This window comes from Pristiophorus japonicus, chromosome 17, assembly GCF_044704955.1.
Source record: "Pristiophorus japonicus isolate sPriJap1 chromosome 17, sPriJap1.hap1, whole genome shotgun sequence".
NCBI classification, from domain to species: domain Eukaryota; kingdom Metazoa; phylum Chordata; class Chondrichthyes; family Pristiophoridae; genus Pristiophorus; species Pristiophorus japonicus.
In genome coordinates this window covers 22,720,988-22,733,120 of record NC_091993.1, presented here as the reverse complement: position 1 = coordinate 22,733,120, position 12,133 = coordinate 22,720,988, and positions in this window count along the sequence as shown.

Here is a 12,133-nt window from a genome sequence, read left to right as displayed (position 1 = left end):
GGGGAGGGGCAGAGACCACAGGGAAATGGTGCAAGTGGCCACTTTCACTCCATCTGTCCGGGGGATCCACCAATCCTGCACTCGAGAACACCACAGGAAATCTTCACACGACTGTTTCAACACACAGCCAGCACGACAGGCTGCTCTTTGGGCCACCAAGACCCCAAGCAAGTCCGCTGCCATGTCACAGCCCTTCTGAAAAGAAGAAAAGAAAGACTTGCATTTATATAGCGCCTTTCACGACCACCAGACGTCCCAAAGGGCTTTACAGCCAATGAAGTACTTTTGGAGTGTAGTCACTGTTGTAATGTGGGAAATGCAGCAGCCAATTTGCGCACAGCAAAGCTCCCACAAACAGCAATGTGGTAATGAGCAGATAATCTGTTTTTTATGTTGATTGAGGGATAAGTATTAGCTGGAATGCCAGGAATAACTCCCCTGCTCCTCTTTAAAATAGTGCCATGGGATCTTTTACATTCACCTGAGAGGATAGATGGGGCCTTGGTTTAACATCTCATCCGAAAGACAGCACCTCCGACCTTACAGCACTCCCTCAGCACTGCAATGGGAGTGTCAGCCTAGATTTTTGTGCTCAAGTCCCTGGAGTGGGACTTGAACCCACAGTCTTTTGACACAGAGGCGAGAGTGCTACCCACTGAGCCACAGCTGACACTGTGTGTGAATGCTAGGGTCGAGTGTGCAGCTGGTTTGCATGGAGACCAGCTGCATTATTGAGGTGTAACGGAGAGAGAACGACCCAGTTTGGCCGTGTTTAGGAGATCTCAACTGTAAAGTAAAGATCATTTTATATTGGGATTTTAAACCTGACGTGCGTGAATCTTACTCAGAAACATTCAGCCCGACTGGTCTTGCTGGATGTTTATTCTCCTCACAAGCCTCCTGCAAACCCATTTCATCTAACCCTATCTGCATACACTTTCCCTTTCTCCCTCATGTGTGTATCTAGCTTCCCCTTAAATGCATCAGTGCTACTCGCCTCAACCACTCCCTGTGGCAGCGAGTTCCACATTCTCACCACTCTCCGAGTAAAGAGGTTTCTCCACAATTCCCGATGTGATCTATTAGTGACTATTTTATATTTATGGCCCCCAGTTTTGGGCTCGCCCTCAAATGGAAACATCTTCTCTACGTCTTTGTGTGGCATTTATGCCTTAAATCCGTTGCCTTAAACCACCAGCACTTTTACAGAAGTGTGCCGGTCTGCAGAAATCAAATTCATCAGCATTAGCACTGGAAACTCATTCACAAATGCCTGGCTCCCAAAGTCTGACTCAAAAGACGAATATAAAAAAGGCCTTAAAAACAGGCGCACGAAGCACTCGGTCTTTGACTGCCGTCGGGATGCGGGTGTCGGGTTTAATAGCACAAATGCCAGGAGCCAGGTCATGGAGACACAGCTTCCAGAGTCCGAGCGATTACTGTGTAACTAGAAAAATGGCTTAAAATATCCTTAAAACCAGAAAAAGACAGGGTTCTGCGTCACTTCACACCTCTTTGGTAATGAGTTCACACCAAGTACTTGTGACCATTTCACACATTCATAAACCACTGAAATCCTGTTTGAACAAGTGACTGGAATGACACATATATGAGAGGGTGTAAGCTTGGGAACGCAAAAGTTGAGATAGGCACACAGGCTATCTCTAATATTTATTTATTTTCTGTGACTGGAAGTACATTATTTCCTGCTCACTGTGTTTTTTACTTCACTTTTTTTGAGACCTCGCTGCTCAGAGGGATGTTTGTGCTGGCGAGCGGAGTTTTCTGCTTCAGGGGCCCAGTGACATTCCCAGGTCAGGTACAGCACGGGGTTGTTGTGGAGTAAAGCTGATTTCACATTGTATGGCGACCTGCGCAAGTGCGACAGCTATTGATGCACAGGGCTGGAGCAAGAGGCTGCAAACGGAAAGTAAAAAAATTGGAGAAGATCTGGCAAAATCATAAGAACATAAGAAATAGGAGCAGGAGTCGGCCATTTGGCCCCTCGAGCCTGCTCCGCCATTCAATAAGACCATGGCCGATCTGATCTTGGCCTCAACCCCACTTTCCTGCCCACTCCCCATAACCATTGACTCCCCTATAGTTCAAGAATCTGTCGACCTCCACCTTGAATATATTCAATGACCCAGCCTCCACAGCTCTCTGGGGTAGAGAATTCCAAAGATTCACGGCCCTCTGAGAGAAGAAATTCCTCCTCATCTCCGTTTTAAATGGGCGACCCTTCAACCTGAAATTATGCCCCTTAGTTCCAGATTCCCCCACAGGGGGAAAATCGGCATTAACCCTCCCTTTAGACAATCGCTTCTCACTCCCAGTTCAGATACAGCACAGGTTAGATATCGAGTAAAGCTCCTTCTGCACATTCCCATCAAACATGCCCAACTCATTTACAGCACACATTGGATACCGAGTTAGGCTTCTTCTTCACAATCCCATTAATCATTCCCAGGGCAGGAACAGCACAGAGTAGAGATAGAGTAAAGCTCCCTCTACACTGTCCTGTGGAGCACTCCCAGGGCAAGTACAGCACAGGTTGGATATCGAGTAACGCTCCTTCTGCACATTCCCATCAAACATTCCCATTAAACATTGCAAGCTCAGGTTAGATGTCGAGTTAAGCTCCTTCTTCACAATCCCATTAAACATTCCCAGGGCAGGTACAGCACAGAGTAGAGATAAAGTAAAGCTCCCTCTACACTGTCCTGTGGAGCACTCCCAGGGCAGGTACAGCACTTTTCTCAATGGCAGTTGCAGTGTCTCCCTTCAGTTCATGACCATGTTACGGACTCAGATTTATGTAGATCTTGAGATCTGGCATCATATTAAGGACAACAACAACACCTTGCATTTATATAGCGCCTTTAACGTAGTTTAAAACGTCCCAAATGGTGTGTTCAAATCCCTCCATGGCCTCGGCCCTCCCTATCTCTTTAATCTTCTCCAGCCCCACAACCCTGCCCCACTCCCCCCCCCCCACCCCCCTGCGATCTCTGCCTTCCTCCGACTAGCCTCCTGCGCCTTCCCCACTCCCATCTCCACACCATTGGTGGACGTGCCTTCAGCCGTCTGGGCCTTAAGCTCGGCATTCCCCCCTAAACATCTCTGCCTCCCCCTTTCTCTCTCTCCATTCAAGATCCTCTTTACAACAACAGTGACAAATACTTGCATTATATAGCGTTTTTAACGTAGTAAAACTTCCCAAGGCACTTCACAGGAGCGATTATCAAACACAATGGCACCGAGCCACGTAAGGAGATATTGGGACAGTTGTCCAAAAGCTTGGTCAAAGAGGTTGGTTTTAAGGAGCATCTTAAACAACAACAGCAACACTGTTGTATTATAAAGGAGGAGAGAGAGGCGGAGAGGTTTAAGGAGGGAATTCCAGAGCTTTGGACAGCTGAAGGCATGGCTGCCAATGGTGGAATGATCAGTACATTATAGTGCTGGGTGAGGTTGGTCTAACTGAGCGGTTTACACCTGAGAACGTTTAAGGGGCTATTTTGTGCTACAGCTGGATGAGACATGGTGAGCGGAGATATTACGTGGGCTAGCTTCAGACTGACAGTTACACGGAATAAATACAATACACAGGACCGGACTGAGGAGAGTCAATGTCTTCTCACAAGCACGCTAATGAAAGTATTTTGCCTCATTTACATATCCAAGGAACTCTTTAATTTACTGAACTAGAAAAACAGCAAGTACTGAAGATGATACGCACATCAAACAGTTTCCTAGTCCAGACTCCATGTGCCCCCTTCAGTAAACATCACCTTGCTGTGAATTGCTGCAAAGCGACTGGTGCGAGAGGTGAATTCAAAATGTAAATCATCTAATTACCCTCGACTCAACATCTTCAGTGTTTCTCCCCACCTCTCCTGAAGACGCCGACTCTTGCTGGGATACAGTTCCATAAGAACAAAGGAAATAGGAGCAGGAGTGGGCCATTCGGCCCCTCAAGCCTACTCCATCAAACAATGAGATCATGGCTGATCTTCAACCTCAACTCCACTTTCCTGCACTGTCCCCAAATCCGTTAATATCCAAAAATCTATCAATCTCCGTCTTGAATATACTCAACGACTGAGCGTCAACCACCTTTTGGGGTAGACAATTCCAAAGATTCACCATCCTCTGAGTGAAGAAATTTCTCTCATCTCAGTCCTAAATGGTTGATCCCTTATTCTGAGACTGTGACCCCCTGGTTCTAGACTCCCTAGCCAGAGGAAACATCCTCCCTGCATCTACCCTGTCAATCCTCAGTTCCATGGAATCTGGCTGGGCCGTTAAAATCTTATCGCAGGTAAGCTCCACGAGGTTGTAAATAGACCACTTTGGTGCTTGTTTAAGTTTGAGTCATGGCAGAGTGTACGTTAGAACAGCAACTTGTATTTATATAACATCTTTAAAACAGTGAAACATCCCAAGATGCTTCACAGGAGTGTTATGCAATTTATAAAAATTTGACACCGAGCTGCATAAATAGAAATTAGTGCAGGCTTGGTCAAAGAGGTAGGTTTTAAAGGAGCATCTTGAAGGAGGAAGCAGAAGTAAAGAGGCGGAGAGGTTTAGGCAGGGAGTTCCAGAGCTTGGGGTCTAGGTAACAGAAGGCACGGCCACCAATGGTTGAGCGATTATAATCAGGGATGCTCAAGAGGGCAGAATTAGAGAAGCGCAGACATCTCGGGGGATTGTGGGGCTAGAAGAGATTCATCATCATAGGCAGTCCCTCGAAATTGAGGAAGACTTGCTTCCACTCTAACAGTGAGCTCTTAGGACCAACGGATCACCACAGACCCAATCCACATCCGGACCGGGGCCAAGAAGGGCTGCGTCATTGCGCCAACCCTCTTCTCAATCTTCCTCGCTGCAATGCTCCACCTCACACTCGACAAAATCCCTGCTGGAATGGAACTAAACTATAGAACCAGTGGGAACCTGTTCAACCTCCGTCGCCTCCAGACCAGATCCAAGACAGTCCCATCCTCTGTCGTCGAGCTACAGTACGTGGACGACGCTTGCGTCTGCACACATTCAGAGGCTGAACTCCAAGTCATCGTCAACATCTTCACCAAGGCGTACGAAAGCATGGGCCGTACACTAAACATGGAGGAGATTACAGAGATAGGGAGGGGCGAGGCCATAGAGGGATTTGAAAATAAGGATGAAAATTTTGAAATCGAGGCATTGCTTAACCAGGAGCCAATGTGGTTCAGCGAGCACAGGGGTCAAGGGTGAGAGGGACTTGGTGCGAGTTGGGACACGGGCAACCGAATTTTGGATCACCTCCAGTTTATGTCGGGCAGAATGTGCGAAGCCAGCCAGGAGAGCGTTGGAATAGTCAGGTCTAGAAGTAACAAAGGCATGGAAGAAGGCTTCAGCAGTGGATGAGCTGAGGCAAGGACGGAGATGCCTCTCTATAGAGTTGCCGTTGGCGGAGGAGCAGCTCTCGCAACACGGACCCAGTGAGGCAGCATCCTAACATCATCCTCCCACAATTCAAACTAAACAACGGCCAATTAGATGGATGCAGCCTTCCCCTCCCGGGCACCTCTCTTCATGTGTGAGCCTAACCAACGAGCCTTGGTAAGCTATTTGGCAGTGGGGGGCAGCACAGCTGAGGCCAGTCCGTCTCTCACCCAATCACCACCCACACACCTTCTCCAGCAGAGGCAACTACAGCGATGAGCAACAGGAACCCTGGTTGATTCTTCCACTCCTCGACCAAATGGCACTGAGACCAATTGTAGCACTATTTAACTGTGACTCCACTGAGATCAGCAGGGACTCAGTGAGGAGTCAACAACAACAACAACTGTAACATATGCACCTGTGAGCATGCTCACAGGTTTGGCTTAGCCAGTCACACGATGTTCACAAGACCCAATAAAACCCCAGTCAGTTGGGTCTCAGTCATCCACGATGAGGTATGCAGTTATGAGCTTAATGGATGAACAGGTAATGTGTAGTGTGATTGTTAAACCTTTGTCAATAAACCAACTAGTTCTTAATAGCAATGTGTTGCTATGAATTCTTAAGCAAAGAACCCATGAAGTAAATACATTACAATAACAACAACTTGTATTTATATAGCGCCTTTAACGTATTAAAACGTCCCAACATGCTTCACAGGAGTATTATAAGACAACAAATTTGACACCGAGCCACACAAGGAGAAATTAGGGCAGGTGACCAAAAGCTTGGTCAAAGAGGTAGGTTTTAAGGAGCGTCTTGAAGGAGGAGAGGGAGGTAGAGAGGCGGAGAGGTTTAGGCAGGAAGTTCCAGAGCTTGGGGCCCAGGCAACAGAGTCTAACTTGATGTTTATCCCCCTCTGAGTTGTAAGACAGGAACAATGCATTTATAATGATTTTAAAACACCGCTGATTATGATATAGCATCCCATTAAGTAGTTTTTTTTATATACAGTCGTTGTTTAATTTGAATTGTGGGAGAATTTGAAGTCAGGATGCTGCCTCTCCGGATTCGTGTTGCTAGAGCAACTGCTACGGTGACGGCAACTCTATAGAGGCGTAATGTACACACTGCCACAACTCAAACTAAACAAACAACACAGGGGTCATTTTCCAACCTTGTGCTCCCAAGTGGAGCCGCACCGGTTTTAAAATTTTAACAATTTCAACTTCCCAACCAAAAAGGCCGGGCAGTCAGCAGGAAAAGAATTACAGGCCGACGGGGAATGGGACTAATTGGTTAGCTCTGCCAAACAGCTGACACAGGCACGATGGGCCAAATGGCCTCCTCCTGTGCTGTGTCACTCTACGATTCTCTGATTCTAAGCACATCATCATCGGCAGTCCCGCGAAATCGAGGACGACTTGCTTCCACTCTAAAAATGAGTTCTTAGGTGACTGAACAGACCAATACGGGAATTACAGTCTCTGTCACAGGTGGGACAGACAGTGGCTGAAGGAAAGGGTGGGTGGGGAGTCTGGTTTGCCGCACGCTCCTTCCACTGTCTGCGCTTGGTCTCTGCATGCTCTCGGCGACGAGACTCGAGGTGCTCAAATCCCTCCCGGATGCTCTTCCTCCACCTAGGGCGGTCTCTGGCCAGGGACTCCCAGGTGTCAGTGGGGATGTTGCACTTTATCAAGGAGGCTTTGAGGGTGTCCTTGTAACGTTTCCTCTGCCCACCTGGGGCTCGCTTGCCGTGTAGGAGTTCTGAGTAGAGCGTTTGCTTTGGCACATACCAGAAATGTGCTGCCCGTGACAGTCTGCTCATCGATCGGAAACCTTCTGCGGCCAAATTTCCAATACCCGTTCTTGCAGGAGTCGGAAAACGACCTCCCAATTGTAAAAGCACCTCTTAAAGGGGAGGTGTACTCTACAAAAGGGAAAATGCTGCAAACCTAGCAATGTTTCGCAGTCACCTATTTTTACATGATTGAAGCTGCAAAACGGAAACATTAGAGGGCGTCACTTTGAGTAGGAATTTCTCAGCTGCGGAGTCAGGAAGCTCTCCTGCTATGACATCATAAATAAAAATTGGGGCCCAATATTCCTACTCATGTTACCAAAAATAATAAGTAAGCATACAAATAATTATTTTTCATGATTTATTTCGAGTATGGATGAAGGAGAGCTCACAGTGAACATGTCTGTTATTAGATTGTGTAGCGTTTTTTTATACTAGATTTTGGTTGTGCAATATGTTTTAATTGAAATGAGACTGTGTAAATCATATTATTTATTGTCATGTATGTACATGCTGTTTGTGGCTACCAGATAGTGTCATTATTGGAGGCCACTGAGTAGCACGTACATGGTGCTGCTCTGGTATAAAAGGCCAGCCATTTTGTGAGTCAGGCACGATGGGACTAAATAAAACACAGCCAAGGTCGTACCTTGCTTAGTTAAACAGTACTCAGTTTGAACCTTTATTGCATACATGACATTTACCACTTAGTGCAGAACATCGCTGGGGTGAAAAGAAAGAAAGATTGCATTTATATAGCACATTTCACGACCACCAGATGTCTCGAAGCGCTTTACAGCCAATGAAGTACATTTGAAGTGTAGTCATTTTCCCTGTAAATCCCCTGGGGGAGTTCGGGGCCCAGGGGCAGCACGGGCCAGCCCACACTGCGATATGTGCGCGCACAAGGCTCGTGCAGCAGAGCAGGTCTCCAGTCGTCCTAGTTAATCCTTGCCACTGGACCAAGACCTAGCTCTGTCAAGCCCGTGTGGTGGCTGGTGTGCAATGGGCACCACACGTTAAAAAAAATCCACACACAGGCATCTTCCACCCTTCAGGATGTAATTCTGGTCCTTCATTTGAAACACCTGTGAACTCATCCTTTTTTGGCGTGGAAACAAGTCATCCTCGTTTCGAGGGACCGACTACGATTGATGATGATTAAAATCCCATGGACCTGATGGCTTGCATCCTCGGGTTTTAAGAGAAGTAGCGACAGGGGTTGTGGATGCATTGGTTGTAATTTACCAAAATTCCCTGGATTCTGGGGAGGTCCCAGCAGATTGGAAAACTGTAAATGTAACGCCTCTATTTAAAAAAGGAGGCAGGCAAAAAGCAGGAAACTATAAACCAGTTCGCCCAACATCTGTGGTTGGGAAAATGTTGGAGTCCATTATTAAAGAAGCAGTAGCAGGACATTTAGAAAAGCAAAATTCGGTCAGGCAGAGTCAGCATAGATTTATGAAGGGGAAGTCATGTTTGATAAATCTGCTGGAATTCTTTGAGGATGTAATGAACAGGGTGGATAAATGGGAAGCAGTGGATATAGAAACATAGAAACATAGAAAATAGGTGCAGGAGCAGGCCATTCAGCCCTTCTAGCCTGCACCGCCATTCAATGAGTTCATGCCTGAACATGAAACTTCAGTACCCGCTTCCTGCTTTCTCGCCATAACCCTTGATCCCCCGAGTAGTAAGGACTTCATCTAACTCCCTTTTGAATATATTTAGTGAATTGGCCTCAACTACTTTCTGTGGTAGAGAATTCCACAGGTTCACCACTCTCTGGGTGAAGAAGTTTCTCCTCATCTCGGTCCAAATATGGTGTATTTGGACTTCCAGAAGGCATTTGACAAGGTGCCACATAAAAGGTTACTGCACAAGGGGTTCATGGGGTTGGGGATAATATATTAGCATGGATAGAGGATTGGCTAACAAACAGAAAACAGAGAGTCGGGATAAATGGTTCATTCTCTGGTTGGCAACCAGTAACTAGTGGGGTGCCGCAGGGATCAGTACTGGGACCCCAACTATTTACAATCTATATTAAGGACTTGATCTATATTAACGACTTGGAAGAAGGGACCAAGTGTAATGTAGCCAAGTTTGCTAATGATACAAAGATGGGAGGAAAAGCAATGTGTGAGGAGGACACAAAAAATCTGCAAAAGGACATAGACAGGCTAAGTGAGTGGGCAAAAATTTGGCAGATGGAGCATAATGTTGGAAAGTGTGAGGTCATGCACTTTGGCAGAAAAAAAATCAAACAGCAAGTTATTAATTAAGTGGATAAAGATTGCAAAGTGCTGCAGTACAGCGGGACCTGGGGATACTTGTGCATGAAACACAAAAGGATAGTATGCAGGTACAACAAGTGATCAGGAAGGCAAATGGAATCTTGGCCTTTATTGCAAAGGGGATGGAGTATAAAAGCAGGGAAGTCTTGCTGCAACTGTATAAGGTATTGGTGAGGCCACACCTGGAATACTGCGTGCAGTTTTGGTTTCCATATTTACGAAAGGATATAGTTACTTTGGAGACAGTTCAGAGAAGGTTCACTAGGTTGATTTCAGGGATGAGGGGGTTGACTTATGAGGAAAGGTTGAGTAGTTTGGGCCTCTACTAGTTGGAATTCAGAAGAATGAGAGATGATCTTCTCAAAACGTTTAAGATTATGAGGGGGCTTGACAAGGTGGATGCAGAGAGGATGTTTCCATTGATGGGGGAGACTAGAACTAGAGGGCATGATCTTAGAATAAGGTGACGCCCATTTAAAGTTGAGATGAGGAGAAATTTCTTCTCTCAGAGGGCTGTAAATCTGTGGAATTTGCTGCCTCAGAGAGCTGTGGAAGCTGGGACATTGAATAAATTTAAGACAGAAATAGATAGTTTCTTAAACGATAAGGGGTTATGGGGAGCGGGCAGGGAAGTGGACATGAGTCCATGATTGGATCAGCCATGATCATATTCAATGGCAGAGCAGGCTCAAGGGGCCGTATAAGAACATAAGAAATAGGAACAGGAATCAGCCATATGGCCCCCCGAGCCTGCTCCGCCATTCAATAAGATCATGGCTGATCTGATCATGGACTCAGCTCCACTTTCCCACCCACACCCCATAACCCCGTATGGCCTACTCCTGCTTCTTATGTAATGTAGGAAACACAGCAGCCACTTTGAGCAAAGCAAGCTCCCACAAACAGCTGTGATAATGACCAGATCATCTGTTTTTGTTATGTTAATTGAGGGATAAATATTGGCCCCAGGACACTGGGGATAACTCCCCTGCTCTTCTTTGAAATAGTGCCTTGGATCGTTTCACGTCCACCTGAGAGAGCAGACGGGGCTTGGGTTTAAGGTCTCATCCGAAAGACAGCACCTCCGACAGTGCAGCACTCCCTCAGCACTGCACTGGGAGTGTCAGCCTAGATTTTTGTGCTCAAGTCCCTGGAGTGCGACTTGAACCCACAACCTTCTGACTCAGAGGCGAGGGTGCTGCCCACTGAGACACAGCTGAGACTGACAAGGAGAAACACTGGAAATTAGCTCAGAATGTAGCGATAAGACGCCGCCAAGATTATGTTTTAAACACCTGCAGGCTGCCGAGGGAGAAGTGAAGAATGAACAGTGTAACGAAGTCAGTCCTCAGAAAGAATGGGTTCCAAGATGGGACAGAGCCATGGGCTTTAGAGCGGGACTGCAGCTAAGCGAAGGGCTGGGCCATCAAGGAGCAGGAGCAGGAAGGTGAGGCTGATTTTCACGGCCCAGCCTCATTAACATGATGCTCCATAACATCATTTCCACCTCTGTAACACCGCCTGTCTCCACCCTTGCCTCAGCTCATCTGCTGCTGAAACCTTCATCCGTGCCTTTGTTACCTCCAGACTTGACTATTCCAACTCACTCCTGGCTGGCCTCCCATCTTCCACCCTCCATAAACTTCAGCTCATCCAAAACTCAGCTGCCCGTGTCCTAACTTGCACCAAGTCCCGCTCACCCATCACCCCTGTGCTCGCTGACGTACATTGGCTCCCGGTTAAGCAACACCTTGATTTTAAAATTCTCATCCTTGTTTGCAAATCCCTCCATGGCCTCCTCGCCCCTCCCTATCTCTGTAACTTCCTCCAGCGCCACAGCCCTCCAAGATCTCTGCGCTCTTCCAAATTCTGGTCTTTTGAGCATCCCTGATTTTAATCGCACCACCATTGGTGGCCGTGCCTTCAGCTGCTTGGGCCCTAAGCTCTGGCATTCCCTCGCTAAAACCCCTCTGCCTCTCTGCCGCTCTTTCCTCCTATAAGACGCTCCTTAAAGCTTACTTCTTTTGGTTATCTGCCCTATTATCTCCCTATGTGGCTCGGTGTCAAATTTTGTTTGCTAACACTGTTGTGAAGCGCCTTGGGACGTTTTACTACGTTAAAGGCGCTATATAAATGCAAGTTGTTGTTGTTACTTGTCGACTTCCCAACCACAATCTCAGTGGGAATCAGATTGTCGCCGACCATTTACGGGGATGCTGCTGAAAATGGTCTCCAGCACCAGGTAAGTATTCCGCGAGGGCAATCCCAGTCGGGGGAGGAGAGGAAGCCTGGGGCAGGGGAGGCCCAAACTTTCCTCGTGAGGCCCAGATGATCACTCCCATTCCTAGCAGGTTTGGCCTGGGTGGGTAAGCCATTGCTGCTCACCTCGCTCAGATTAAAATAACAGATCGGGGCCCCAATGATGTACTCGGGCCCTACCTGTTTAAAGAGGACCCCGGCGGCTTGAGATGGCGTCCTTGCTACCTGAAATTTAAAGTCGGGGCGGGAAAGATGTAGGTAAGTCCCCCTTTCCATTTTAAGCCCTCCCACACATTCCCACCCCAGCGTGGGTGTCGTTAAGATACAGATCAGCCATGATTGT